This window comes from Gavialis gangeticus, unplaced genomic scaffold, assembly GCF_001723915.1.
Source record: "Gavialis gangeticus isolate Ggan-Ray unplaced genomic scaffold, GavGan_comp1, whole genome shotgun sequence".
Taxonomy (NCBI): domain Eukaryota; kingdom Metazoa; phylum Chordata; order Crocodylia; family Gavialidae; genus Gavialis; species Gavialis gangeticus.
In genome coordinates this window covers 82,657,867-82,664,938 of record NW_017729024.1, presented here as the reverse complement: position 1 = coordinate 82,664,938, position 7,072 = coordinate 82,657,867, and positions in this window count along the sequence as shown.

The window sequence follows — 7,072 nt, the reverse complement described above, 5'->3', positions numbered from 1 at the left end:
TGATCACTTAAACCAGTTTGTGTGTAATGTCTGTCCCTATCCCTTGAGAGCTTTGTATACACTAGATGGACATGGATGCTCCTCACACGATCCAAAAATCTTACCTATAGCTACAGGAGAGCTACATAGATTTTGCTGTGCCAATAGCTCATTGTGTCTGTGGAAAAACACAGGGGTACTCCCCAGACAGAAGTGCAAAAATGTATCAGGAATATATAAGAAAAAAGGTAGACAAACTCTTAGAGCTACCAATCTCAGAGTGCTCCTTTGACCTTGTAAGCAAACAGAACTCTGCCGTCAGGGAGTAGTCTGGAACGTGGTGTTCTGCAGAGAAAATATTTAGCAGAGGTGTCCTTTATAGCTTAGTTAATGAGAGATACATGGAGGCAAAACAGGAACTAGAGGAAAGGGAGATCCAATCTTTTAGAAAATTATTTAGCAGAGCTGCTTGAAGTGATTTGAAGTTTCAAAGTTTTAATGATACTTTATGAAAATATCATTCCCAGTTTTGACCAGCTCTGTCATTCACCTTTTATGGGTGAAAAAAGAAAAATACGAACTATACCAACATTACAAAGAAATATTTCTGTTCCTGAGTATGGTGATAAATATGGAGATCTATAGTATAAACTGGCATATAAAAGTAGAGGAGATCCTGTTTTATATTGGTCTGGACTGCCCTCATGACTGTTAGTGGGGGTTTTTCTTCAACTGTGGGGATGCTGTCCTCTTGTGTCTTGGCAAAATTCCAGGTCTGGAAGTCTGTGACTGTTTGTGTGTTGGGTGGTAGGATGATGAATGGTGGGTTATATGTGCCTTTTCACATAAGCTCTTTTCTTATAGTTCAGTAGTTTTATGAGCCCTACTGATGAAGATTCCATGGAGACAATCTGTGAAGGCAATGGAACTACTTAAAACATTTATGGATTTTTCTGTTCATGGAACAATGATCTAGTGATGCTGCTTCAGAAAATTAGATGGAAAGCTATCCAGCAGACAGCTTACTACGTGCTTTTCCATGTTCAGGAACTTCTTAGACAATAGTTTTGCCATGTTAAAATATTATAAATCTGTCACCAAATTTAAAGAAAATGGTTACAATCCACAAATGAGCACTATGGTATCTGCTACAGTGGCTCTCTTGCACTCTAGACCATGCAGATATGTGGACAGGAGTCACAGGATGATTTTACACACACATGCATGCACACACGCACGCACACTTGCATCAACCCCAAAATTTGTTTCTCCATTGTTCCTTCCACAAAACCCACTCTTTAATATTAATTTAAAGCAAGCATATTAGGATTGCGAGTTTGGCTGAAGCAACGTGAATTTAAAATGGAGTACATGTCTTAGGCAAAGTTCAGTATTTGCCCACTGTCAATACTTTTCTATGTGCCTTTGTGAATCCACTCTTTACTGCACACACCTTTCTCTCTCTTTCCTTAAACATAACCTCCACCCTTCCAACATCCTCCACCCCTCATTCCGCTACTAAAAAGCTTACATTTAGAAGGAGAGAGGACCTAAGATGAGAGCATACCAATTGCTTCATGTAGGCCTTCCTTCATTTTTATTAACAGTCCCTTTTCACAGAGCTGGGCTTTGTTTTTCTGTTATGTGGAATCTATGTAGGAAGTCTGGTATTTCTACTACTTTTAATATGGTCATAACATAGCTGTCCCAGTGGTCTTTACACTGTGTTCTGTGCAAATGATGCTGAGCTAAGGAATTAATGCTGTTTCCTCAGGTGGGAAAACTGTTGGAAGTTGACCCTATTTATGACTTTGTCTCCTATAAACATCTCAGCTTATGCTGTGATTCTAGGATGTGCTGAATCATCTAGCCCACAGGCTGTACAAAGGTTGTTTGGTCAGCACAGGAAGCACATGGCTGGTTTGCAACCGAGTAAAAGCAGTCACAATGGATGAATATAGTCAGAAATGTAATAGCACATCAGGGTAGCTTATTGAAGGCTGGAAGATCTTTGAATGGATACATGGTTCTACTGTACTCTTAGGGTTTGTGGGAGTTATATGTTAGATATGCAGAAAGTAACTTCTAGATCAGATTAGCATAGTTAATTTATATGCTTTATTTTTGTGGGGGGAAGGGGGGGATGAAACTCCTACAGGTGTATCTGACATATAGGTATGACTATGAGTGTCTTGCTTTGAGTCTTAGTCCATGGGCATGTTGCACACACAGTGAGGGTTCCATTAATCTGTTGAAAGCCAAATCATTGGCTTCTGTTTTTGACCAGCATTTGGCAAGCCCAATTGAAAATGAGAGCTGTGTTTGTGTTCTAGAGGATATAGGTATAGATATAGATAAATATAAATATATTTATATTTATATCTATGTATCGATATAGATAGATAGATAGATAGATATCCTCTAAAACCTATAGATATCCTGTGTTTGTCTGGTGTGTGTGTGTATAGAAGAATTGGGAGAAGGCCAAGCCATTTGATCCATTACTACAAAATTAGAGTGACGGCACTCACTTTTCTTGACTAAACGACCTGTCAAATAAAAAGCATTTCTCCTTTGAGCTGACCCTAGAATAGTTCCTGTTGGTTCTGGCAGAGAAAGCTTGTTCTTTGACTCATTTGGTAGAACTATTGCTGATGAGCTGTACTTATATTCAGAATGCATACACACTAAGTCCTGCCGCTAAATGGAGGATACTGCTAATTGGATAAGTCTGCTCCAGCATCTGGCCATCAGTTACAGACACAACAGTAGGCAATTTAGATTTGGCCAGGAGTCGGGTGATTTTTGATAGACTGCCAGCCCTGAAACTGAATGTGGAGTCAGACCAGCTGAGGTCCTGCTAAACAACTTCCATGCCAAGAATCAAGACATGACCAGAACGTGATTTCTTTTTTTCTCCTGCCACAATTGTATGGGCTGCCCCTAGCAGACTGTTTAGGGTGGAGGTACTGCAGCGACAGTCAATTTACAAACATAAGAGAATCATTGTGTGCCGAGAACACAATAGATCTAAGCTGGGGATTTGGGCAAAAGAAAACACAAAGAAAAAAAAGAGGTGCCATGTTCCTAGTGGTGAGAATAATTAACCCAGTGCTTCATTTGCTGATTTAGCCCTTGGCCTCCCTGCATCTCAATTACCTATCTGTAGACTGTGGAAAATTATACTTCTTTCTACTAAATGGAAATGCTGTGAGGAAAAATACTTTCAAGTTTGTATGGAATTCAGATATCCTGGCCGTGGGGGCAAAATAGATAAGGTAGATATATTTAAAAACTATAATATTTTAGGTTGTTTCCTTCAGATTACATCAGGATTTGTTTAAAAGTTCTTCTCTGTTCTCTCATCACTCTCTAGAAAGGATGAAGGGAAGGCAAAAGATGCTTAGCAAAACTGTATTCGACTCTCCAACTCCTTTTTTTTGTTGCGTAACCCAGGTGCACCCCAGTATGTGCTTCCCCCCTTCAGCTGGAGGGGATAGGTAGCCAGGCAGGAGTGCTGTGAGAGGGGTCTGCTGTGCAGACCAGCCCCCCCTCTAATCTTCTATAGAGTCAGCCCAAGACAGCTTAATTATTTACAGGTTTATTAGTATACAGATAACACTATTTACAGATTTGTAAGAGAGTATTGGTAAATATATACAATATCCAGATCACCCAAATACTGTTATATTCTATAATCAAAGGCCCAAGGGACCACCAATTCAAAAGGGCATTGGTCCCTACATAGGTAAGCAGCTGTCTGCAACAGGTAAGTACAATGAAGGCAGATAAACAACAGATATCAACAGGTACGTTCTGACAAAAACAACAAGTAAATACAGATAAACCTCAGATAGATGACATAACCTCGATCACATTAAAAGATGATAATATATGAATAACTATTTACAAAATATGCGGCACAAGTCCCCCCTTCCAGGTACTCATGTGGCCGAGACCACTGGGCATTCCCCTTGGGTGCCAAACCCTGGCACTGCTCCTAGGGGGAGTAAGGGGAGGGTTCCAGTACCTCCTTAGCTCCTGATGGGCCCCCCTTGTCCCTGATCCCTTGGGACCCCCTGTAGGGACCCATTCTTCAGGTACTCACAGATCGAGGGCGTAGACCAGGAGGAGCTCCTGGAGCCACAGGTGTCTTGTCAGGGCCACTCGGGGCCCTGCCTTCTGTCCTCCGCTGGGGCTCAGGCAGTCTCATGCAGATCCCGAAAACCAGGCCTTGCCTTCTGCCTTCTGTTGGGGCTTGAGCCGCCTTGTGTGGGTCCCAAAATCCAGGCCCTGCCGGACCTCTGCTGCACTGCACTGGTGCCTCTGGATGCCCAGCCTCACACCAGGGAGGGGTTGTAAATCTGAGCAGTCTGGCACCGCTCCCAAGGTTTGAGACACTGTATACCACCGCTGCATGCCAAGGGTAGCAGACCCGAACCACCACGTGCAGCTCCCAGGGTCTGTTGGCTCTGTGCACTGCTATGTAACACCAAGTGTTCAGAGACCCAAGATGCCTCCCATGGCCTGCCCCATGCACTGTGCTGTGCACTGGCTGGGACTGACATCACTCGCCACTCTGGTCCCATCGAGGGAGTCTTATGGGGCTTTTCTGGGCTACAGCTTCCACCCACTGGACAGCTCTCCCCAGATCCTCTTAGCCCCAGTGGGTTCTTTGTCCCTCGATGCATCTGTGTGCTGGGCATGCAGCTCCTTTTATTCACTCAGGAGGCTCCGCCTTCAAAGTCTTGCCGGACCTGCAGAACCCAGGCTTCAGTCAGGTCTGGGAGGCTCTCTGCCCCCTCCCTCCACGTAAGGGGCAGGGCCGGCCCTGCCCAACCCTTACCTGATTGGTGGACAGGCTCCACCAATCGAAATGAAGATTTTCCAAGCCCGTTCAAGCAGGGCTGCATTTGTGACTCCACCACACTTGTAAAGACAGAAGAATACTTGGTCAATTTTGTATTTGCTTACTGCAACCTTTATCATCAATGTGCATGGAACTATTCAGGGCCTGTGTGTCTGGCAGCGTGGGCCTCCATTCACTGATTCATTCATTTCCTACAGGATGAAATGACCAGTACTATTTGGGTTTCCCTTGCTTTCTAATGGGTTTACTAGCAAGCAGAATGTCGTAAAGCACTGGGTATAAATAGCAATGGTGTTTTTTTCTTAAAAAGGCAAACAGGGTGAAATGGTCTCTTGGTACAAGTGACCACAGATCAGTTGACTTGCTTGGGTTTTCACCTGTTTACAGCATTAGGTAATTCTGGCATAATTGCATACTGAGATTGTGAATTAATGAAACGTTCCATTTTTCCTATGAGAAGCTCTGTATCTGGCAGCCCTCAAACTAAGAGCAGCAACCCTTAAATGGGGTTGTGATACTTAGAAACAGGGTTGTGAGTCTGAGGGAAATTTAGATGCAGAAATGAGGACTGTAAGTGCAAATGCAACCAGGGCTGTTGGGCTTATGAGCCTGGAAGTGGAGTTGCCAGCAAGAACATTTAAGAACTGCTCATCTAAACCTTGTGCTACCCCTGTGAAGTAGCTGCTTAAGAGTTATTATAGCCTCATTTTACACACAGAGAAATACAGGAATAGAGGTTTAATGATCTCTCTAAGTTTTCTCTCTAGGGTCAGAGCCAGGATTAGAATTCAAGACTTCTGGACACCTAGCCCACTGCTCACTCTCCAGCCTATCTGGTAAATGGGCAAGTAGTTGACAGGCAGTCTGACTCATGACTATTGTTAAGGCTTAAGGAGAACTCTGCCATCTTCCCTGTTGGTTTTTTTCCTGGAATTTTGTGCTTGATCAGGGAGTCTTGCTAGAAGGCCCTCATTCTTGCTATTTGTAGTCCCATATTTGCAGTTAAAGAGACTAGGGTTGATTGGAAAAGGCTGAGACTAAGCATTTTGGTGCTCAACAAAATGAACTACTAAATCTCTTGAGGTGCATTTGGGAGGAGCTCAGATTCTTCTTAGGATGTGATTAAGGAAATGGCACTAAATATCTATAATGCCAATGACAAAAATGAGGTAGAAGCATGGCAGTCCCTTGGCTTCATTGATCTTTTAGGCAGATGGCTTGATGCTGCAGCCTTTTTTAATGGGTCTTGGCCCTTAAATCTGTATGATGTCCTATGTTTCCTGTGCTAACCAAAAGTGGATGTGGTGGGAAGAAGAGGCAAGAATCCCTGTGGGTAATATCTTTTTTTGGACCAACTGTATAGTTGGTATACATCTAGGCAAGCCTTCAGGTATCACAGTACTCTCTGCTCTGCTGGTGCAAAAAACTTGAGTTGGCATACATACTATGATACTATGAGTACTCTTCCTGAAGCCTCCTCCCTCTCTGTACTTGGAGAAATGTAGCAAATTTCATTTTATAGACTGTTTGTAGTACTTTTTTCTTTGCCATTGCTGAGTCCATGACCAACATGATCTGGCTGTGAAGGTCCTTTATCAATACTATCCCAATTCACATACACCCTGGCACCAATTCACATATACATAGGCTTACATTTAAGCCACTGGTGGCTGTGTCTGTATTATTCATGTTCTGTACTTGACTTATCATATTAAGTCTTCTCTATGGCTGATGTGGGTACAGAACAGAAACTATAATTTTACATTATATTAATATGTACTCAGATGAACCTGTAAACAAACTGCAAACCAGAAAATGCATTGCCACAAATAATGCACTATTTTGTTGATAATAATGAAAAATATTGCTGTGTGGCTTGGCCTGATGAGCCTAATTTCACTTTTCATTTGTATTTTTTCTTTGAGGTAGTGAGAATGCAATTAATAAAGTAGAAGCCTTGCCTGGTAAGTGTGATATGTTGCTGTATTAAGTACAATATATTAGTCATACAGAGTTGTATGCATAAGGACTTTCCCTGCTTGCTTTATGAATATTCATATCATTCTCCTGTGTTTATTGGAAAGCTTCCTGGAACAGGTAGCAGTTTGTCATTTGCAAAAACATCATGTCTCCATGCTACTTGGATCTTGAACAGTTAGAGTAGGTAAGGCAAAGCAGTCAGGTGAAGTAGTGTGCAACTGCTGTTGGCTATGAATGGCTGTG